The following is a 24,401-nucleotide window of genomic DNA, read 5'->3' on the forward strand; positions in this document are numbered from 1 at the left end:
GAATGAATTCAGAGAGGACCCACCCTGAGAAGTTTGATATACAATCTCTTCCTAAGGAGATTACAATGTTTACCTTTGCATTACATAAATTCTACATTATACATACATTATGTATATAACCTAAAATATTTCAAATGTGTAAATATAGTTTGACCATGCTATATTTTTAGAGTTATAACTAATATTCCGCAAGAAAATTATTTGTGAAATTCATAATTTAAGGAGATCTATTGTACCATGAAACAGCAATGTTTTACAATGGCATTTAATTTACATAAAATATTTTAAAGATATAATTAACTCCATTAAAAGATACTAAGTGCTTAGAAGTTTCAAAAAAACTCTACATTATATAATATCACTTTGGTCCTATTTTATGGTTGAGGAATGTGTAATATTTGAAAGTTGCCCCTTGTTTCTGGTTGTTCATCTGGAAAGATTTCTTTTATTGTTGTTTTCTAATGAAATGATGTACAACTACCATTCAACCTGAAGTAAAAAGGGCAAATAAATTGCTCCTTTCAAATTCAGGCCTAAAAGTCTCCCAATTTAGAACACTGAAATCTTTACCTCTCTGGAATAGTAGGCCTATTCATCTTGAGATACTTTGAGGACAGCTACTCACCAAATACATTCCTTCCTTTTTTGTTTTTAGCTGGCCAACTAGAGGTCACTTTTCAGAAATTTGACCTTAGTCTGCACTAAGTTGAAAAGATAAAATCACCTTCTTTTTATTTAATACCTAATTTGTGTAAATTACTAGCTTTTATAAAATTGGAAAGCATTTTCATTATCGAACTGAAATCTATTGCTTTGCTCAGTTTACTTGCTTCTTGACAGCAATACTGATTTTGGTGTTAACATTAATACGTTAACGTGGGAGTTGGACTCAACAATTCTTATGGGTCCCTTTCAACCCAAGATATTCTATGATTCTATGGTTATTTCAACATTGCTTGCCTAATCATATACTGTGAGAAGTCATGCAGTCCTGTTCCATGAAAAAAAAATTGTTCACAGAATTTGCCAAGGGTGATACTGTATTTCATTTGCCCCTCTGGCCACGTCTTAAAAACATCTGAGGGAACTGGGCTTACTTTCCTCTGATTTTGAAGTAAGGTGAGTCCATCTGAGACAGCAAAGCCCACTCCAATATACCTCAGAAAAGTCTTCCCTACTCCATTGAAGATGCAGAAAGCAAAAGCAAAGGACTGCAAATAATATTACCAGAAGATCAAGTTTACTTTTTAGGTTTACGTCATTTGGCCATTTTATAATCACCCGTTATTGTTCCAGTTTATATCTCACCCAAATCTGACTTCATGGGACTTTCACTGAAAAAATAAAAAATTACACAATAAATGAAATGAACTACAAAAAGATTAACTCTACTACAAGAATGAACAATAGCAAGTTAAATTTACGGAGTACATTTTGCTAATCATTTTTAAAAGCATTTTAGAGATTTTTAAGTGAGATACCTAGTACTTACAAATACAACTACATCACATGCAACATTAACAACACTGAAAGAATGCATCCAACCACCCACCTTGTCAACCACTGGAAAAAAAATCCATCATTTCTTTTCTGAGACACTCCACAAGTAGCTGGGTATTTTTTTCAGTTTTACTAGAAAGTCACCAATCCATGATATTCACAGGCAAAAGTCTCTGTAATACACTGCGTGTCATATTTTGTCACTCTCAATGAACTAAATCTGAGACTGCCTCAAGACAACAGCTAAGCAAATGTACTGCTTCAGTCTGACTTCTTCTCACAAGTTGGCAATACCATTACCAAGTCCAAATAAAGATGCCCGGTCCCCATGGGTTTTGTACCTTGTCTTTTCTTCAAAGCAGTTCTTTTGCAAGAACATTTCATCCTTTGGCATCTTTGTTTCAGTTGAAAAAAATGGCTTCTTGTTGCCTCAGAGCTGCTCAGTTTTAGTCTAGGTGGAAACCATTGTCTTCATACTTACACACATACTCCACAACTGGTTTTTAAACTCTCTATGCACGCTTTTTGAACAGATTTTACTCTTAAACACTACATAGTAAGTTTTGCTTATTTCTTCTACTCTATAAACTTTTGTCTGGTTATCATTAGTCCCCTCCATATCTCTAAGAGAAATGTGATTTCTCCACATTACAGCTTTGTCAGCATAGTGAGGAGAGGCTGAGAGAGTTGGGGTTGTTCAGCCTGGAGAAGAGAAGGCTCCGGGGAGACCTTATTGTGGCCTTCCAGTGCCTAAAGGGGGCCTACAGGAGAGCTGGGGAGGGACTTTTTAGAAGGACGAGGGGGAATGCCTTCAAACTGGAAGAAGGCAGTTTTAGATTAGATATCAGGAAGAAATTTTTCACCAAGAGGGTGGTGAGGCACCAGCACAGAGAAGTTGTGGAAGCTCCATCCCCGGAGGTGTTCAAGGCCATGTTCGATGGGGCTTTGAGCAACCTGGTCTAGTGCGAGGTGTCCCTGCCCATGGCAGGGGGGTTAGAACTAGATGACCTTTAAGGTCCCTTCCAACCTAAACCATTCTGTGATTCTTTGATAGTCACGAAAAGGGAATCAACTGTTACAAGCACTGTTACTTACAGGGCCTTGGTCACAAACAAAGATCACTTACAATGGAAAAGCACAATATTATTTTTTTTTAAAGCAAGCATTTATCTTGACTCTCCAGCAATACGTGCCAGAACCTGCAGTCTGTTTTCTTACACCATAGTGACAAACATACCTAAGTTCAGAAACATTTGCAAATGAAGAGCTTCACCCCTTACATTCAGATTTAGAACTGTAAGTTCTCACGCTTCTAGCACTGGAATCAAAGAATGACCTAATTAGCTATAACAATAAATAAGCAAATAAATGAAACTTTGTACTCTGAAATCATTTATAAATATACAGAAAGTGAATTTCAACTTTTTTTTTTTCTTTTAAGGGACTTGTCACCATTACACCCACAATACAAATACTCTTTAACACAGCGCGACAGCCCCATTTCCTCAGGTAACTGATAGTGTGGTATCTGGTTCACTGGAAAAGAAAAAGCAGCAGTATAATATATGAAAAGGCAATTATGGAAACCGATCTGATGCCAAGCTATTAAGTATTATCAAATAGATGTCTTCTCAGCTTCAATGCACCAACTATATGAGACTGTTTTAATCCATGGCTATAAAAATAAACACTGCAGACCACAAAGATTAACACCGTTTCCTGCCTCTCCATACTGACTACAAAATATTTTGACTGCACTTGTGTCCAGATCTAATGTAACTAAAGAAAATGCTTGTCAGAATGGAATTTTAGAAAGGTGATGTCAGTGTCATACTTTGTACTTCCATTTTCTCAAACTACCCCGGTCTTTTTCAGTTATGCTTATCAACTGAAGAAGAAAAAAAAAAAAAAGAAACCTGAAGAGACTTACTTAGAGGGGGAAAAAAAAAATGATATCTCATCTAATTTTTATAATCCATTTAATGCAAGTAGGTTACACCATTAATTCACTTTGTTTATGTACATTTCCTTGGTTATTTTTGTTCTGGAACACAAGGTGTATTATTAACTAATATGTAATATTAAACAGTAACTTACCTTCAACCACATTACTTAGCTTTGAGCCAATTCTAGAGAACATTAAATAGCACAGAAATGGAAAATCTTAAAAACAAAACAAAACAAAAAACCCCCTACATTTTAATGGAAATGCACGCTGATTTAGAGCAAAGCTGAAAGAAAGGTATACTTCCTTTTTTTTTTTTTTTTTAACTTCCCACCTCCCTCCCTCATTTCTGTGCTGGCCCACGATCCTGCAAAGCAAGAAACCAGCGCAAAATAATAAATGTCTCCTCCCAACATGGGGCTTGACTCTCCCCTGCTCCAGTTTCATGGTTTGTGAATTCTTTGGCCCTGTGTCCATTTTCTCCCATCTACATAAATTTTTAATCAAGCCAGCAACACTGGAAACCATGGTAGTGCTCTAGCAAGGACACTGATCTTCCTGGCTTTGGGACTCAGCAGTTATGGAGTTTGTGGCAGAGCTGGGGGTTGTTTATCTTATTGCTTTGAGGAATACTTAGACATGGAAATCAGTTAAGAACTTTCCCAATGGTAAAGAGCCTGATGTCTAAGTACATTTTTTTCAGGTAAATACAGTTTGCTGAAATGAAAAGCTTTACTTTTCAAAACAAGTTAAATTCATTTTATACTATTTTCTGCCTTTTGTTTGGAAATACAGCAATTTGACCACAAGAGAAAGAATTTTTAAAGCATAAATTATTCCTAAATGTTCCCATAAAAGTTGGGAAAGAAAAGAAGTAACATCTCACCATGCCAACATTCACAAATGTCTTGTTTTTCTTTTTAAATGATACACCCTAACATTCATTCATCAACATAACAAACATTTTTTACTTTTGTCCCACATACGCATACATAGATTCCTTTATATGCACTTTATAGTTTCCCTCCCTGTTCTTAAGAAGTGCCACATAGCAATCAGGGAATTTCTATGCTTCCAGGAGATGACATTATCTCATGAAGTTCAAATAAATACAATTTGCTTATCTGGATGTTAATCTTATCAGCTGCTTTTCTGCTTGACATAAAATATGGGAAAGAACGACATGGTTATTCATGGACATAAATAATTTGCTTAATTTTATTCATTTTACTGGACCATAAGCTTAATGATATCCCAATGATTTATTTAAATAATAAAACATTTCAGTCAGGAGGAGACAAACCACCCTCCCATGGCTACTTTTAGGTAGTATTATTTGTAGCTTTATCAGTATCATCAGAATCTATTTTGTAGCAACACTTGGAGCCTCAGGGAGGACTTACCCAATTCCTGAGGGGTCAGGGAAAAGATCTGGTCCTCTCTCAAAAGGTTTACAGTGGTATCAGTGGAAATACTAAGTAATCTGCTACAGATTGGGAATTAATACACTGAAACTTGCCTGTTTTGTTGCCCATAGTCTTTCTCTCTGACACAAGCTTCGTAGGGCTCTAAACCCAGCCGTTTTCATGCGTAACATTAAATGATATCTGAAACAGCATCAACTGACCACTCATACGAGGTCAAAACTGGGCCCAGCTTCTCACCCAGGAGGGGAGAAAAGGTCTCTTTCACGTTCTCCAATTAGGACACAAAGAACTGTGAAACTGCTCCGTAACAACATCCCAACAACTGAACGGGGCCCTAATCCAAGCCTTAGTCCAGGCATTTCAGGCTCTGTTGGACAAGGGCCCAAAAAGTAGCAAACAATGAATTGTTACACTTTTAATTTTTGTTTTTCCAGTTTAAAAGTGTGTGCATTATGGGAGTTTTTTCTATATGCAAATTACAGCCTGGAGGTTAGGGAATGTTTCCAAATTTATGGATGTGCTTTATATGCAAGGTAAGCAGTAATGATAACATTTTCATTGCACGATTGCTGACTATGATTAGCATTAGCTACACACACCACAACGAACAGATGACCATCACACTAGAAGCCCTCCCATCATTAATGCATACAAGATGATTCTACAGACAACAGGGGGAAAAAATCCATGCGGCACACCTGGTCTCTGGATAATGTTGCAGACCTTTGGCTTGCATAAATTATTCCACTGAAGTAATGGAACCACTGTAATTTACACCAGATGAACATTCATTCCAAAATCTGCCTCTTCCAAACAGAAATGTCATGACAGCAAGTCAAATGATCTGCCTTGACAGTGCATTTTTTTTCATGCATTAGTTACTCGAGTGTGACATTGCAATCAAAGGAAAAATATACTGCAAAATTATTCGGTGTTAAAATATAACCCAAAAGGATTCATGGCAGAAGTGACCAGTTTCACTACTGCTCAGCTAAGCCTTTCAGAAAAATGCTGGGTAGAAGGTGGCTTCAAAGATGTCATCTAGAAAAAGAGAAAACCCTTTTGGTCTTGGGATTTTTTTGGGGGGTGGAGGAGTGGGGATGTTGGGTTTTTAGTGTGGGGATTGGGTTTTTTTTAAGGCAATAAGGTCAGGAGACAACTCCTCTTCACTGGAAGCATCTTGTTCCAATCTCCCTGATCAATGTGCACCAAGAGTCCCATTTTTATATCTCCAATGACCCCAGCATGTCAGTAGCCAGCAATCCTCAAGTTAATCTGGTGCCAAGAATAATGTTTCTGTATTTTCTCTTAGCAAAGTCAGAAGAAGAGTAGTCTGGAAAGAACCAGGCAGACCAGCATCAGAACCGAAATGGGATATCACACCATTCTCTCCCCTAAATTAATAACCTACCAATCACCCCAACTGCATTATAATTTTATATTATCACAATTCAAATATGTCCTTTGACAGAAGTTTATTTACTGGAAAATTTCTACCTATGGACAGTGGCTGAGAACATAAGTTTTAAAAAAAAATTTCTAAGTAAACCAAGCTAACCCTAAACTGCAAGTTCAATCCTAATCTCGAAAAGTCTAATGTAGCCTATTCCCTTGTCCATTGCATAGATGAATGAAAGCAGATCCTTCCATTAATTGGGTTTTTAAACCTAGCTGTGCTGGGAGAAGGTTTTGCACTTGAGGTCCGAGACTCCAAGCACACAGGGAAACATCTGCAGCATCAATGACCTTTTGCAACAAAGTTCTGGTTTAGAAACAGGACTTTTCAAATGTCCCAGCATGTTCAGTTTTAGGGGTTTGGTCCAGATCCAAAACTCCAGGCTTGTTTAATAAGAAGATTCCAGGCAGTCCACAGCTGACCCTGGCCAGTTGCACTGGAGCTCCAGCTTGCTGACGTGGAGGAGGAATACTGCGCAGGGACTGAGTGGGTCCAGATGCTTCTTCTCTCTTTAGAAAGGAAATTATAGTCTATAGAAGAGGAGCTTGGCACAGCCAGCTTTCTAAGCTAGGAAATTTCATGATCTGTTGCAATATATTAACATGTACATTTTTAACTCCAACAGAGACATAGCTTGTTTCTGGAACAAACGTTTGATAGGGGCCGAGTTGCAGGGCCTAAGGGAACGCGAGGGGCTGGATGACTTCATTTCCCCTCAGCTAAGGCAGTTGGCAAACATGGGTATGGTTTGCTGCTTTTTTGCTTTTATTGTTATGAATTGTGTGGATAATTGATGGCAGGTTGCCTAGAGCCTGGGATAGGCCTCCTTCATGAAAGCTGAAGTGAATAAACAGTGGCTTGCCTTTATTTCACTGGTTCTGTGCTGATTTCAGAACTAAAAAAGACCTGCTTTGCATTTCAAGGTACCAGCCTAAAAGAATGGAGCACCACTGTTAACACACAGCGGTGGCCTAGGTGTCACCCTTGGATCAGTAACTGCTCCTGCGTCTCAGCATCAACTCCAGGCACATCATCTTCAGGTGAAAGGGATTTTGATTTCCAAGCAATTTTTTTAAGACCATGCCCAAGCTCTGAACTTACAGTACATACACAGTACATACTGCAGACCAAGCAAGCAATAAATAAAACATGTGAACCTCCTGAGAGCCGCATTAAAAAAAAAAAAAAAAGCAAGCAGGTTTCAGTCCTCATTTACTCAATTTTTTTTTGTGCAAATAAACCCATTAATATCATGTTCAAATATAGTGTTTATCATCTCAGTAATACACAAAATCTGCACAGGTGTCTCTCCCTCATGTTATTTCAATTCCTACTGTATGAAAAGTATTTCCACTACATGTAAAACATCTAACGTTGCTAGTTCAGTGCCAAGTTGTACAAGAATCAAACATATTTAAGTTTCCACTTCACAATCAGGTTAGTTGTGAGAATAAGATTCCACTGTTTGAAACATTCATGTGAAATTAATCACTTCATTTACCTTCATGCTAATCTGTCAACGACAACAAGAAAAATGGACGTGTTTATTCAACTTTTCCAAGGTAGAACTCAACTCAGTATCATAATTAGGACTGTCAATCAGTCATCATTTTTCTAATTGTTTGTTTCACAAATTGGAATTTATATATATTCTCCCTTTTTACCCTCAAAGTAATTCACCTACAATGAAAAGGATTTTGGAGTGAATGAGAAATTAAGAATTCAGGAATTCCCAGTTTGAACCAGTGCTGGAAGGTGACCACCAGAGACAGAGCTGAAGTCAGGTGGGGTGCGAGGAAGGAGCAGGAACACAATGGTTGCTGTTTGTCTTGCTTACAGCAAGGAAAACTGGCATATGAAATAAAGAAATGTAATACCTTAGTCAAATAAAAGTGAATTCCCTGCCCAAAACATGTTTCTTACCCTAATAAGGGGCAGCTCGGCAGTAGGGCTTTCAAGTCAAACACAAGTCCAAATCATGCTCCACTGCCCTAAGTAAGTGTCATGTTGCCAGAGTGAAGTTCCTTCCATCATCCAACTCATACTTCGGAGAGAAATTGCACCTTCTGAAGTCTCCTAATGCCCTGCCCTTAACTGAGGGCTGAGTAACACGCTCACAATTGAGCCTGGAGCAGGCAGGAGATGTTTGTAAATTCAGAGCAATTAATTTCTTGATTGACTGAACTAAAAATATGAAAGAATAAATTCATTTTGGGCTAAAATTCCTATAATAGGAAATGAATGCTATTGTAAAGGTGTTAAAGATTGACATAAAGCCATTCCTATAGTTCAATAATATTGTTTGTAGCCAAAATATGGAAATAGCCAATCTCACAGCAGTGCTGATACAGATGGTGCATTTCTTTCACGGCGCAGAATTGAGGGAAGGCACAGCAGAGGGCATAACTAACCATACATTTCCCATAAATAGCTATGTAATTTCAACTTAACTGCACTGTAAACTCTATAAAATCCCTCTATGAAGTACATTTTCCACGCGCACGTCATTGTTATGGGTGGCTGGATTTAGGTAATTATATACAGTTTGAGGTCAATATGGAAGACAGGCCCCATTCATTACTGGCAAGCCCTCTCCAAAAAGAATACATCCTGAGGAGCCCATTGATCAGGCACTGAGGCAGAATAGCCAACTGGTAAGGTACAAAGACTGTGATTGCTTCATTCAGATCGTAATTAGTCTTCAGAATATATCAAGGGCAATAAATTAAATCCCAGATGCACATCTGGCAATAAACAATGAAAGAACAGAATAGCATCCATGTAAATCATCTCTCTGGTAACAGAAGCATCTTCTTCCAAAAAGGACAGCATAGGAAAACGTGTAACTGTCTCTTGCAAGGCATCCTCCTGCAACTGAGCAATACAATTAAATTTCTGACATAAAGCAGGTGTCTAGAGACCACTGTGAAACACCCTTACCCAGAAGGTGGTCACTGCGTGAATGAATCTGTACAGAGGGCCTTCCTTAGTGAGCGTTCCCCATCAGTATCCAAAGATGATATTCAGAATCAGCAGACAGCTGGAAATAGATGTCTCATCACTCTATGTTTCCATTCCCCCACCTATGAGCAGTGCAACATCCTTAATGCATGAAGAACTTAGGCATAACACATTGGTATGTAGACTGTTTTGGAAGGGGATGCCATTTTACTATGATGTAGCAATCTGATACTTTCAGAATAATCCAGAAATAAAATCAATTTCAAAGTCCACATAATACAGGAATATTAAAAAATGATTAATGAGGCACTTTAATCTTGAGAAAAAATTCTCTTCAACTTTTTATTTCCAGTTTTAAATCTCTATCAGTGCTGGAAGAACAAAAACGTTACTGCTTCCTTGAAACTTCAGTGCCAAGTCGCACAGATCAGAAGAGCTCATAATACTAACTCAGAGGTGCATTGCACAGGAGCTAGACTATGCTTGACACAGGTTCCCAAACTTGCTTTAGAAACTTACTCCCTTGGAAACAGACCTCAAGCACCTGAAGTCCTGGTATTATCTTTTTTAATATTAATTTCTTATGAATGTAGGTAAGACCTTAAACCGAGTGGAAAACTTTCCGATGCAACCAGCAACTGATTAATTTCAGGTAATTGCTGACTAGTCACCTGTTATAGAGAATTCAAACGCACGATAACTCAGACAGAATACTCCTTAATCAAAAAAGCAAAGTCAGTTTGGATCAAAGGGACTTATAATACACTTAAGTTTTTTCTAGTCTCTGTTCTGTTCTTCTTAATATTCTTATGCAGCCTGAATAAAATATATACCAGCCTGTTCAAAGCTTCACCAATCTTTCCTTTTTACTAGATAAAGGATGTTCATGCCCAGACCAAACAGTATGCATTTAGCCTACTAGTGACATTTCTTTCTGCAGAAAGTTTCTCTGAGTAAGCACAGTCTAAAGCACTGGTGCAACATATGACTTAAGCTTTAATTGCATATGACACACCAGAAACTTCACAGGCTACAAAAACCTCACTTTTGCAAGCATGTCAGACTCTTCATAATACATCAGTGAGTGTATTAACACAGGTGCTGGAAAATTCATTATGCATTTAGCTGGACTGAAAGAAAAACATTGCCCTTCAGGCACTTTGCATGAAGACGATTCCATTTGCAAAACCAGAGCTGTCTGGTAGCAGGCTCCTACATGTTTCCCACAGGATAGGAAGGGGGGGGGAGAAAAAAGAAAAAACCCAAGGAAACTAGCATAAGCCAGAACAGAGGAAAAAGGCATTTTGAGGACTAACTTGGTGTTCTGTGGTAGTACATCTATCAGTAGGGTTAATGGCTAAATCTGCAAGTTCTTCCAACCCCAAATCTACTGGGCTCCAAATACATATAGCAGAGCTATACATGAAGAATGGCACATGCCTACGCCACTCTTAGGAACAGGGCATATGTTTAGTTCATTAAGATTGAAATAAACATTTCAGATGCCTGAAGAGATTGTGCTGCATTGCACAAAAAAAATATTAATAATTTCTATAACTGTATAAGATCTGTAATGACCTACACATTACACAGCAGTTGCTTTTTCTTTTTAATATCTGTATTCCTGAAAAATTGACTTTTCTATTCCCAAGCAAACTGAAGATATTAGCTAAGCTTTTCAGACAGAGGCTATTGTCAGCCAGAACCATTTGTAATTTGTTTTATTAAACTTGCCTTAACCAGAGCTGCATGATACCATTTGTTGGCTTCTCAGAGCAAGGCTAGCAATACTAGAAGCATTGCTTTTATGGGACACAAGAAAGGGCAAGCGAAGATTCTCCTGCATTAGCTCTGAAGTCATTTGCCAAATGCCCCTCTTACTTATACTAGAAAACTCCAGGAGGAAGAAGAGAAAAAAAACTAAAAAAAAAAAACCCAAAAACTAAAAACACCCAACAAACTAAAAAAAACCAAACAAAACCAACCCAAAACTTACACCACTACCCCCCAGAAAAACTCACCTTCTATCAACTGAGACAAGTACTAAGAGAACCAGACCTACGCAAGATCTAGCCTCAAACTTCCCAGTTTGTTAGATATCAAAAGGGCTCATAATAAGTAGCTATTTGTCTTGCCTGACTGCGACAAAATGTCCTAAAGCTCGCTCTGCCATTTTAATAAAAAGTTATAAGTCAATGCTATCTGCAAAAGCAGGAACATCAGAGTCCTGGTATTTACATTTCATAGTGAACTGCATTACATTGTATAAACAAGTAACTTACTTAGAATTTTCTAAGTCTTGCAGACTTCAAGGAGGAATTTCAGTCTTTCAGCCTCCACACAGGAGGAGATTAGGATATTAAAAAAAAGAAAAAAAAGAAAGAGAGCACAAGGGCACACACACAAGAATAAGATGAGGAGTGAATTTAGCCAGTTTACAAAGAAATAAAATCCAATTCAGGGGGAAAAAAATAATTCTGATTTCTATTTTTTGTGACAAGAATTATAAGCTGGTAATTCTCAAAAACAATCACTGAAAACTAGTTTTAGTAAAAGTGTACCCTTTTGCTAAACCAGCACCAAACTTATGGTTTCACAGTAAACAACTGAATGTCAGAAGAACCACTCCATTAATCCCAACCAGATTCAGTTTTGTATGATTATACTGGGAGATAATAGGGATGCATTAAATCCATACCTTTATTCTTGTGTTAGGATGGAAATGAAAGGACAAACTGGAGAACAGCCTTTACACATAAGCTCAAGACAGCCTATACTGTAATTCATTACAATAACCACTGCAGTGTCTTACAGCTCTCTCCAAGAAGAAAGCCCTTAAGTAATTATTTGATGAAGCTATACACTCCTGGATCCTAAGACTGCCCCAGGTAATTTGAGTATTAGTTGGTGGCTAGTAAGTCTGGATAACAATACTATCCAACAGTGCATGCTTTCACTTCAGCTCCATCTTTCAGCCCACACCAGCTTGAGCTCAAAAGCAGTGATCTATTTTAGCTATATTTTCAGACTCTGTTTTTTTTCAGACGTTTAAACATTTAACCTACGGGATAAGTAGACTTTAAAAAAAAAAAGAAAGAAAAAGAAGAAGGGCAGCACAAGCAGAATGTCTTACTCCTTTTCTCAAGAGAACTCTATTTGCCAAGTAGTAGCAATGAAGTAATTGAGGCTTTGAAAGCAAGGACATTTGATGCAGACATGAAGAGCAGGAGAATCTTGCTCTTTCACATGGCGTTTTGAAATTGTATATGTGTCATGAATTGCTCACTTGTGATTCCCATCCCAATAAAAGAAAGGCAGGGAACTATCACACCAGAAGGTTTCTTCTCATGGCATTGAGTCAACACTCACTGATATTTATAGGACTTAGACTAAGCCACAGCTGTGTCCTGTTAGAAAACAGGACCGTAGGAGCCTCCCCTTTCCAGGCACAGTCACGTCCCCTCCTACTACCATCACTCCGGCCTGGGGCTCCCGAAACATTCTTCCAGGCAGAGTTATAGATTAGGATGTTACACACACCAAATGCCAAGTCACTGTCCAGATTAGGCATGCTTTATTCTGTCCCAAACTTCAGTTTTACTGAACATTTTACAGCTTCACGTAAAATTTACCAGGAGTTCGTCTATCATGCGAAGCACACAGATCATCTTTAGAACCCTGAGAGCCTTAAATTGATTCTTCTTCTGTGCTGAGATGATGCAAGGACCTTTGCTATCTCAGATTTGAGCACAAAGCAAACTCAAACCAAAGCCACCAAGATTCCCTTGGTTCCCCCTGAAACCAGAAACTGGGCTGTGTTTGTGTGCTGACGTTTACTCATGACTGGAAGCAACCCTCAGTCAAAATCATGGGAATTTGTGCAAAGAGATTACAAAACTCAACATGGCTTAATAGGGGGGATGAATACAAAAAGTTTGTATAGCTCTAATACTCCAGTGATAATAGATTTTAAAAACACTGCTCATATGAAAATAATCTTTATGTGCACCTAACATTTTTCAGTATAATTCATAAAAGATTTCTAAGATAACTACTCTTTTACTACAAGTAACTCACTGCTGTATCATTTTGCCTAATTAATTCTTACTTCAGATGAATAGATCCTGATGTTTGTTGCCCTCTTTTAAACAAAAAACTAAAATTAAAGTTTTCATTCATTGAGGGGCAAACAAAGGGTATGTCATCTCATTACAAGAAATAAGGCTATGCATGTGCTTCAAGTTAGGTTCTAAAGTACACTCCTGAATGGCAGATTTAAATCAGCAAATATTTACTTTCTGTGTTCATTACATTCAAACACAAACAAAATAAACTGCCTATCTTGCACAGTGCGTATAAAATAGACAAATTCTGTCCTGTAGAGGTTTCCTAGGAAACCAGGGAAGGCTCAAAGAAACAGAGAACAGCTGGAAAAAGAAGGAAAAAACCCAAAGAACTAAGTGCTTCATATCCTCAATTTCAAAACCATTAGAAAGATATCACTAATATGAATTAGAGTAGTGCAATTCACACTGGTTAGCCCCAGCATTCTTCCTAAGGGCAAACATGCACAACCTGAAAAGATTAAGATTTAACTCTTCTCGCCCCAATATGCCACCCTGCCCCCAAAAAACTAAAAAAAAAAAAATCCAAGCAGCATGAACATTTTGATACAATGTGGTAAACCTGCAAAGTTTTGGCCAACCCCAAAGATCTGTGCTTACTGAAACCTTACAGCAGGCAACAGTTTATGTGATTCACTGTCTAGAGATTTCTTTGCTGAGGAGCCAGATTCCACTCCTGAAACTAGTCAGCTATTCAACGTGAAAATCCATGCAATACAAGAAATATATTATTAGCATGATGACTCAGTATGTATATTACAGTAGTACCCTAAGGCTCTGTTTGAGATCAAGGATGCTTTGTGCTCAGCACTGCACAAATTCATAGGAAGGTCCTGCACTTCACAGTAACAACATAAAACCAAAGCATGCCCAAGCTACTCAATCTCAGTATCCAGGTTTAGATAAAATTTTCTATCACTACAGCAAACATTAAAAAAAAACAAACCCAAACAAACAAAAAAACACTAAAAAAACAGGTTAAGGACAATTTGTCTAACCTCAGTCCGAATTTTTGAAGTAGGCTTCCAGCACTCTGCCAGTCATTAGTATAATTCCAATATTCAGTACTGTCACAGCAGCCATACTGTCGTTTCGGCTCTCCTTTCCCCACATAGCTCCGTTTTCCATGTTCAGCTTTGCTTGTCACCAGGCTTGATGCCTCTTACATCAGGTTCTTCCCTTGCTTTGTTGCCAGTGCATGTTCCAGTATTTTCTGGCGCTTGCCAAAGCAAGCATTTAAACATCTGGAAAACATCCTCCATTACTTTCACGAGCGAGATGTGTCTGCCTTGCAATGTAGTTCCCATACAGCGAGAATGTCTGATGTCTTAAGGCATTACACTTATATATATATATATATATATAAAAAATGCACTATGTATATTTAACACACTGTATATTACACTATTCCAAAATCTAACATGCAGTAAGTTTCAAACACACATGAATTTCTTTTGAAAATTTAAGAATATATACTGGTAGGTTTACAGCCCAAAACATTCATGATTTGAGAGTTCCAGATTACAGATATTTCAAATAAATATGGAGCAATACATTACATTCAGAGTTGTGTTCTTTTTCTAGTGCACACAATTTGAAATTGAAATATTATTTTTTCACTAAGATTTCCTGGGGGTGAAAAAAGCCTTTAATGGACAAAATGAGATTTCAGATGTAAAACTGGGAGTCATTTGTATGATCTGGCTGCAGATGACATCAAAGTGCTATAATGTGAATACTGGGTCTATGAAAGTCTTAACCATGTCTTCAGAAGTTGTTGCTACATGCATTCCCCTTCACTACTCAGACAATTCCAGCTGTTTCTAAGGGTTCAGTTTTATAAAATATAGGATGACTAACAAATCAGATGCTATGTGTTATAAGATACAAAGTATGCATAATGCAGCAATTCTGTCTCGTAAGCCCTCTGTCAAAGACATTGTTTTAACACCTCACCTGCCTAAAGAAACACTGCCAAGGCTGATAAGAGCATGTGAAAAGCTTTTCCATGTTCTGCATGAGTTAAAGAAAATGCACCTTCAGCACTGGAGGTTCGTTAACTCCATCATGAAGCTAAGAAGCTGATTACCTTTTCTTTTAGAAGCGAATAGATTTTCAATGCACGCATTAGGGTGTGTTGGTTTTGGGGTTTTTGTAATAAAAGAAGCCACTCCTTCAATGGAAAATTAACATAGAGGAAAAGAAATACTACTTTCTGTCTATCCCTCTGAAGGAGTGGAAAACACAAGCTATTTCCACTCCTTTTCCGCGGTGTGAAGTCATGATAGGGCAATGATATCCCAGTTGCACAGAGCCAAGGGCTGCTTGAGAGGTGCGAGCCCCGACTCACACCCAACGCCCCTCTGGAAGTTTCTGCCCATTTTGCTTCCCTTCATCTCCTTTCTTAGAGCTTTGGACACACTGAGGATTGTTCAGTCTGGCAGGTGTGCACATGGCAAAAACCCTGAATAAAAGAGATTCAGTGCTCAGAATATCTGTCCTATTCAAGTCTGGGTCCCCTAATTTTCCATTTTACCATCTTCCCCCCCCCCCCCATAAATTACCACTTGGGCCAACATTGGACTTGATCACTGAAGGATGAACAAAAGCCTCTCATCCTTTTCCTCATGCTTTTCTGCCTAATGGATCATGAGAACTATATTTTTCTTTACCAAGTCCTACTATGTGACAAAGAACAGCATCCTTGGTTTTAGCCCCTTCTGATCACAGAGCACAACACAAATGCTGTTGTCGTTGTCATCACTCCAGCTTACACTTATTCTAAGATAATTCTCCTCTTTGTGTATCTTACCCATATATTTGCACAGACAGCAAGTATTTCATTCCTCATCAACATCTGTGAATTTCATTAACGTCCTTTTTCTTTCTTGACCTAGACTACAGAAGACCATCTGTGAAACCATGAGATTTCATCCACAATAAAGATACATTACTCTTAATCACGTATGTTTAATTTTCCCACCACTCACAACAGCAACATTCAAGCCAATACTAACTTTAAGATTATATAAGACAGTGAACCAAACGCTTGACTAGCAGTGAAATGCTTTTTACATCAAGACAGCATAAAGCCATCAAGCAGTAGCCTTTTAAAATCATCCGTGGGGGAACTCTGCAACGTCTTTCCCTGTAACAACAGCCACGTTGTAGAATTATAATTCTACAGTACACACAATGAATGAGACTAAAGCTCTCTTTTAGGGGACACAGAGATGTTACAGTACCATCTGTAAGTCTGACCCCTAAAATATTTTGGAAAGATCTGTTCATAACTCCAAAGACCTGAAGTCTAATAGATTTTCAAGCCTGATGAATAAATGATGACTTTTCCAGAACTACAATAAATGACTTTTCCTTGTAGAAACAATACATGACAGCTAAAGACACCTTCAGCCCGATCGGTACCAGCAGTCATGCTGCCAGGCAACATTAAGCCAGAACAACCCCAGAACCACAACATGCTTTGCTAGATGGAGCCTTCAGTGGTTAAGCTTCACTTTAGTTGACTTGGTTGGCAGGTTTCTACAGGTCTGGTCACAGCTACCACAGAGAATGCTCTCCTTTCTTGACCTTAACTTCTTGTGCAAGGCATCGCTACCACTGGTACTAGGACACATGTGAAGATAAGTGACATTAAAGTATATTCTCATTTTCTAATGAGAAGAGGAATTTCAGGAAACCTCCAAGAGTCTTAGAGGAGGAGTGAGATGACCCAGCTACTCAATGGTATCTTTCCTATCAGGAGCCTCATCATTAATGTAAATGAGAAAGGCAAAGACAGATCATACTTTATTAAAAAAGGAATACATATTTATTGATTACATTATTTGTTAACAATAATAATTTGTAATTCAAGTAACTGAATGTTCATAATTCAGGGTAACTTGATTTCCCTAAAATAGCACTGATGGTTTAAAGATGGCTAAATCTTTATGCCTATGCCTAATAAACCTAATCATACATCCAAGTCTAAAGGAAGTTCCTCTTGCCAGTGAGATTTCAATTATTTATCTCAACAATTTGCCATGGGATGCTGTTATTCATTCACTGAACATGAGGTTCAGTACCTGTAAAACTTATGGCACTGCAGCTGAGGGAAAGAACCACTTTAAGATAGACAGAAAAAGAGACAAAAATTATTATCATAGCTGAGCAATCACTATGGTATTACATCACATTTTCATAACATCAAAAGATTTGATAGAACACTGTAAAGAAAATGTTTAAGAAAAGCTGAGTGGAAAACAGGCAATCAAGCAAGCACAGCTTCAGTTCACTGTTTCTGCTTTAACATTTCCCTTTAATATTTTTCCCTTGGCCTATTGGGATATTTAACAAGACAAGAGACATGAGACCTCAGACTGGTAAGTGATTAAAAAAAAAAAAAAAAAAAAGGTCTTCTGTGATCTCTGGGAGAGAGAGGAGTGCTTTATATAAAACTCTCAGCATAAACTGAGGTTACCTGCAGTAATACAGCTATCCAGAGACAGGTGATGGGAGTTCTCTGCAAACAAGGAACAGTTTCTTCCTGGCTTTTAGCCTGTATTTTCATTACCTTTTTAACGCACAGTATTAATCTCAGAGCACTTGGGCCAGGACAAAGTCATGATGATACAACACGACACTGTCATTGTGCCTTTAATCCTTCACTTCAGATGGTCAGCTTGCTGAAGGATGCTGGCAAGCATTTCATGACCAAAGAGCATTTGCAGAAGGTATTGTATGGACCTTCTCAGCCAGACATCTACTGCACAGCAGGGAACAGCCCTCAGCGCGACAGTTTACTCTTCTGTTCCTACTCTAAATGAGTTCATGTCCAAAACTCTGAATTCCTGCCAGCAGTATCAGAGTAACTGCTTGTGTTTCTATTCAGCCACATTATCCAAAGAACAGGGGCACAGAGATTCAAATTAATTCTTTAGTCCTCCCGTGCTACCATTACACAGTCCAAAGGCTATAAATGAAAACTAGTGAAGACACAAAACACTGTGGAAGTTTTTCAGTATAAAAACAACTCTATTATATCATTCTCCCAACTGGACTATTTACACAAAGCTGCAGAAAAATACAAATTCTCCAAAACTCCAATCAAGTTTCAGCTGGCAGCAGCATGGCCAAGGAACAACCTTAGACCAGCTCTCCAAAGACAAGACCTATCTTCAGCAGCTAATAAAAACGGAATCCCAAGGGTCTGCATGAATAGAGGTTCCCTGTACAGAGAGCATCCCACCACTGGCCCTCTGACAATCATTCTTAGTCTTCGTGCTTATATAACACATGACCTTTCCGCAGCACATGCGGGTGGGATCGTGGAATAATGGAATTGTTTCTCACTACAAGAATAAAAGACAGCACAGCAGGCTATGAAAAATGTATGTTGCTTACTCAGAAAAGATAATTGTAAGTAACGGTTTGGATATTTTAATTACCACAGCACCAAGGGCTTATCAGCATCCAAAGCTTCCTGCATGCTATTGTTTTCAGAACCATAAATCAACCTATAAAGCAAGAGTTTATATGAACAAATTGTTGTGTTACTTCCTATAGACAGTATCATTGTTTTACCCTGTTCAGCGACAGCACTAACTCTTCAAATTTCTCAGAATTTAAGTCAGGAAAAGCATAAATCACATAACATAATTTGAGACAAAAACTGTGAAGAAAAAGTGTAATTTGTACCCATCTAATATGTTGATTACATTAAGGGTGTAAACAGTACACAGTGTCACCTCTGAGGTATCTCATCTTCAAAGTTACATGACTTATAAACCATTTTTCCCCAGCTTGAAAGTACCTGATTTCATAAATAACTGAAGAACACTTACTTTATACTGCTGAAAGAAACACATGTTCCTCATTCCCTTCTCATTATGCTTTGAATATGCTCTGCATCAGACATTCCAGCTCAAATTATACCTGACCTTCTACACGTGACAGTCTCACCAGGGCTTTCGAAGGGCAGTTTAACAAGGTGGGTCTGTTGCAGTTTGAGATTTCAGGCAGCAAGCGCAACAATCTTTCCTCGTGCTCTGAAAGTTCAAACTCCAAGAAGCCTTTGTCAAAAACTGAAATTCCAAGTTAATCTGATTAATTTATTGATTTTACACTAAAGGACACTTGGTTTTTCCCTGTGCATTAGATTAAGAATAGGTTCTTTTGTCTACAAAATAAGTTGAAGTGCAAGCCCAGTCTATCATCACTGACCCAACTGAGAATCCATTGGATTGGCAATTCGATTTATTCTTCATAAGAATTTTTGAGAAAAAAATTTATATCGTTATGACCTTACACACAAAAAAGCTCAGGGTCACGAAGACAAACATGGGTGAAACAATCAGCGTACATATAAGGATAAATCACATGCCTCCAGTTGGAATTTTGACTATTTTTTATTATTACTTTATTATTTTTTGGCACTGAGTTCGTTGCCTTTCTCTGAATGTAGAAAAATAGTTGTACACAGGCCATGAACATCTGCTCAGTTTTTTTAAGGATCATAGTGTTGCATGAAGGTTTGCCTTCAGAGTTTCTGTCTCCCCACACATACACACAAGAATCCATGTGTTTCTTTTCTCACAAAACACCAAAAACCAACTAATGTGGCAAGTTAACCAGTTCTAATTCTAACCACAGAAAAATCATCTAACTTCCAGTTAACCCAGATAGAAACAGTAAATACTACTTAAACACCAGGTGCTGTTCCTAAGCAGGGTTTTCCTAGGTAAAATTATAATAAATTGAGGGGTTCGGTGGACATTTATTTTTTCTGAAAACTTCTAAAGAATTAACAGATAAAGGATTATTTATATGTTAATATACATTATTCTTAAACTAGACCAATCCTGCAACATTTTACATAAACAAATCAACCTGATGTTATAATTTTGTTACAATTTTTATGTTTTTTGTTTATAATTTTGAAACAAATCGCAAAGATGGAAGAACTTCACCAAGAAATGAAGTGTGAGCATGCCAAAATGTGCATGAGAGCATGAAATGACCATTTCGTTTCTATGGCAATAATCTATATTTGTAAACTTTGTGGCACAAAAATGCCTGCACTAACAACCACAGCACACAATTCTTCAACAACAAAGTATTTTCTAAAAAACCAAGCTAATGCAGAGAGCTTAACGTGACCCTCAATTTTATGTATGACATCATTTTGAGCAAAAGTTTACTCACTCGGAGCAGGAGGAATCTTCTTGAGGACTCTTCCAGTGGAAATTTCTGTGAAGAGTCTCCTTCCCACACTTTTACAGGCAGGGGAGCCAACCACAAATATTCAGAAGTCATGAGTCAGTCCCCAAAGAACTGCGACTTTTTAAAATAAATAATGGATTCTCATTTCCTGCTTGTTTAGAGCTATAATCACTTCTATTTTCAAGTCATTTGCTATGATTAGACCACAAAGATAGATACCTACGCACACAGACACACACGTGCATGCTTTCTCATTTAGAAAGTAGAGGTAAGTGAATGATCTTGGGATCTGGAACTTTGAAGAAAAAAAAAAGAATTAAGTATCATAAAATCCTCACTAAAACTGTGAGAATGAGCAAGACAGAGATTTTTTTTTTCCCCTTTCATATAATTCTCCTCGGGAGCTTTGAGGACTCTTTACAAAGATGAAAGACCCATAAGAACTAAAGAAGCATCTGGCATGAACACTCAATAATTCTCTTACCTTCTCATAGCTACAGCAGGCTTTCCCTTGCCATCATATTCCCAACACCTGTCCCAGTGAGGAGACTGTGCAGTGCAGTAAATTCTTTTCTCCCTAAAGACATTGTCTCTAATAGGAATGAGGAGATAATGGACATATTTAATAGGCCCCATTCAACCAGTTCAGCTGCTTCTGTCTCCATTAAGGCCAGTCCATTCCCCTCTCTCCTTTGCACTATTTCCAGACAAAGTGAAAAGCCTCCAGAGTTCAAAGAAGTCAGAGGATCAAACACTGGAACAGGCTGCCCAGGGAAGTGGCTGAATCACTGTACCTGGAGGTATTTAAAAGATGGGTAGACGTGGTGGTTAGGGGCATGGTTTAGTGATGGTTTTAGTAGTGTTAGGTTAATGCTTGGACTCAATGATCTTAAAGGTCTCTTCCAACCTAGACAATTCTATGAATTCAAATGGCACGACCGTTGTTTGTTTTGGCTTGTTCACACTGTGCAACCAGGCAAATTAGATACTTCTAAATCAATACCAGGGCTCACATTGATCTCAGCCGAAGTAGGGCCGACACCACAAGAGTAGGACAGGGAAGGATAAATCACCACAGAATTTGCAGACAAGGGTGTGTTGCAGAAATTGATGAGAACCTAAAGGCAAGTATAGGATTGCAGTAAGAAATCTGGGAGATGGTAGCAATAGACCATCACTGCCATGCCCACGTGGAATTTGCACAGACAAATCCTCCTGAAGGAGGCAATTCACACAATTTCAACTCTGACTGAAGTTTGGCAAGAGATTTTCACTGCAGGTGTGTTCCTAGTTTGCTTTCTTCAAAAAGGTTACTTAAGAAATCACATTTACACTCACAAGTGGAAAGGATCCCAGAAGCATGCGCTGCTTCTGCTAGTAGCTTCCTCTATCCTGAGTCCTAAGGAAAGAGGAGAGATTATACAGTGTATGGAAATCCCTACATCAAAGGTTCAGAGCTTCCAAGTATTCAGTGCTTAAAGGGCACATAATTTCAGCCATCTTCTGGGCACTTTTTGGCCCTACTGCATTTCTAAACTAGTCTAAGCCCCTGCACAGAAATTAAAACCAGGAATCTTGCAGTCACTCATTTTGCAGTGCTGACTTTATTCCTAAATAACTTTTAAATAGGCACATTTAAAACAACCAGTCACAAAATTACCAATTTTGCTGCACCAGGTTTGAAAGTGTCTGTTTGTCATGTTTTTACGTGCATTTTAAGTCTGTGTACTATATAGCATGCCCAGCCAAGTGTTCTTGAGCAAAACAGATCAATCTGCAATGGTTCCAAGAGAAAAAAATGAATATAGAAACCAGCATTACTTAAAAGCACAGCAATTCTAAGAGCCAAAAAAAAATGTTAAGCACTATGTTTGGTTTAAAGAAGTATTACAGTTCGTTTATTAAAAAAAAATAAATTAAACCATTTTACCTGCTTTATTATATTAAACTTATTTATCAATATCACTCACACTCATTGTGACAAATTCTGTAACATACCTGTGAAAAACCTATTTCTTTCATTGTGGTTGAGGCTGACAACCAGTATTTAATCCTCATTTTTTCTAGGATTGGCATGAAAACTGGCTGCTAAAACAGTTTTACATGCTCTCTGAAAGTCTGATAGTTTTTTTTTTCTAATCTAAGCTTCCTGAAGTGCCTTCTTGCTTCTCCAGATACCTCCAATATTTGTTTACTATGACACCTATACTCGGGTGACACACTTGACCAACTGAATGGGGAGAAGTAAAACAGCTGCAGAGACAAAATCACCTGCAGTACAATACAATGTAAACTGATATTAGACCTCTGCACAAGTACTAAAACCAAGATAAACTAGGTGAAAAAACCTCCCCATTCTGCAGCGTTTGTGGACTTCGGTCAGTAACTAAATCAAAACTGCAAAACCCTTCTTTATGCAATTAAACCAGACCAACATGTAGGATGTACCCCCACTTCTGCTTCACTGTGCACCATCCCTCACAACACACTCAAATAGCTTTGGGGGGTTGGGGTTTTTATTTTTATTATAATGAACATTGGAGAAGCAGCTTCCTCATATATATGGTAGACAAAAGTGATTACATTCTCAAGCAGGAAAATGAATAAGTGAATTAAGTGCAAACAGATGTCACTAATTTATTGCAATGTATTTTGCTCTCTGACTTACCACGTACCTATGAGCTTCCTCAGCCATCAGCAGATGGGAAGTACATCCCAGAAGGGGTTGCTACAGTACTTGCTCATACCATAATTTTCATAATAACAACAAACTAGTAAATGACACATAATAACTTAACCCCACAGAAATCTCACATAAAAGTTGCCTTTAAAAAACAAAACAAAACAAACAAAAAAACCCACACACAACAGGCAAAAAAGCTATCATTTTTGCTAAATAGATACCAAAAAATGAAGTCAATATTTTCACAAGTGGTTTTTTTTGTTATTATATGTATCTGAAAAATGTGTAATATATGTCTCCCTTTATGGCAAGTATATGAATTATACTTCAGAGATGATACAAAGTGCCCCCTCTACGGGACTTCTTACACAGCTGTGCATAGTCAGGAGAGTCTCATTTTGCTTTGTAGAACATAGGTTCCAAACTACAGCACTGTTTTATTCATCAGGCTTTGACTCCTCCTCACTTGTGCAATGCAGCGTATTACCAGCGAAGTTGACTTATATGAAAAATTAAACTCTTGAAAACACGCGACAAACATAATTGCGAACTGTACTGAAGGGTGACGTACTTGTCCCTTTGTTGGGCATTATTTGGAAAAGAAGGCAGCGTTACACATGAGAAGCCCAGGGAGTATGTTCGGGAGCACAATAGCTACAGACTGTCCCACCACAAACCAGTCCGCTCACATTTCAGGAAACCAACGTACGGCACGACATCCATCCAGCCCGATGAAAGAGCACAATCGCTACGCATTCTCCTGACCATCCATCTCTCTCTTGCAGGCATTGAAATGACATTAAAGGCAAACGGATATAAAGCCGCCCAAAAAAGTTCAGTTTACCCGGGTCAGGTACGCCGCTTGCCAGCCCTCCTGCCTTCGCAGGGCTTCGCTACAAACCGCCGCGGCTCCGCTGAACGAGCCCCGGGGTGGGGGACGACAGAGAGGGGGCGCGGGGGAAGCGGTGCCATCGCAGCCTGCCCGGGGGCTCAGACAGCCCCTCCAGTAAGAGCCAGGCGAGGATGGAGACGGAGAAGGAAAGAGAGGAGGAGGAAAAGAAGAAAAAGAAAAGAGAAAAAA

At 38.3% G+C, this 24,401-nt stretch overlaps 1 protein-coding gene across 1 annotated transcript in view; it reads right to left on the reverse strand.

Annotated features, from left to right (window-relative positions):
• COL5A2 (collagen, type V, alpha 2) overlaps positions 1–24,401 on the reverse strand; it is a 114,132-nt gene that overhangs the window by 88,721 nt on the left and 1,010 nt on the right. The gene's annotated exons all lie outside the window — the stretch shown is intronic.

This window comes from Charadrius vociferus, unplaced genomic scaffold (assembly GCF_000708025.1).
Source record: "Charadrius vociferus isolate BGI_N301 unplaced genomic scaffold, ASM70802v2 scaffold147, whole genome shotgun sequence".
NCBI lineage: Eukaryota > Metazoa > Chordata > Aves > Charadriiformes > Charadriidae > Charadrius > Charadrius vociferus.